The following is a 708-nucleotide window of genomic DNA, read 5'->3' as shown; positions in this document are numbered from 1 at the left end:
CCCCCTCCCCGCAGCCTCACGCCCATTCGCCGCAGCGGCACGCACTGTGCTGTGATTGGCTGACAGGGCCATCCCGGAAGTGCTTTGATACACGGCCTCACCCCCTGTATCCACTGGGGGCGGCCATTTTGTTTCACCCGCCATCTTATGGCAGGGCGCAGCCATTTTGTTAAACGTCATGCCGCTCTGTGATTGGCTGACAGCCATCTCGTGACACCACCATCCCCACATGATCTCAGGCAGCCCCGTGATTGGCTGCCCGCGTCCTTGGGGCTCAGAATGAACAGGTGGATACAAGGTACGGAGATGAAATTATTCATAAATGTGTTTGTGTTAAATATCTGTAACAAGTACTTCTCGGATTTATAAAAGGTGTGTTTAAATATTTCTAACACATTTTTCTATGTGTGTTACACGTATTTATATGTATATGCATGTAGAATATGTAACTCCACCTCTATGTGTGTATGTATTTTAATATATGTAGGAGAATTTGAAATACTGTATTAATTATAAGATATAAGCAATATTAATTAATCTTTACAGCTTTGTAAATTCACTTACATGTTAAAATATATGCACATATATGTACAGAGAACATAAACATTACGGGCAGGCCCAGCCCAGGGCAGCAAGGATCGTTCCACAGCTCCGTAAGCAGCAGCTGGGAGGAGTAAATAATAAAAACAATAAGTTAACTCTCACCTT

This window comes from Corvus brachyrhynchos, unplaced genomic scaffold (assembly GCF_000691975.1).
Source record: "Corvus brachyrhynchos isolate BGI_N302 unplaced genomic scaffold, ASM69197v1 scaffold661, whole genome shotgun sequence".
Taxonomy (NCBI): domain Eukaryota; kingdom Metazoa; phylum Chordata; class Aves; order Passeriformes; family Corvidae; genus Corvus; species Corvus brachyrhynchos.
This window is presented reverse-complemented; position numbering follows the sequence as displayed.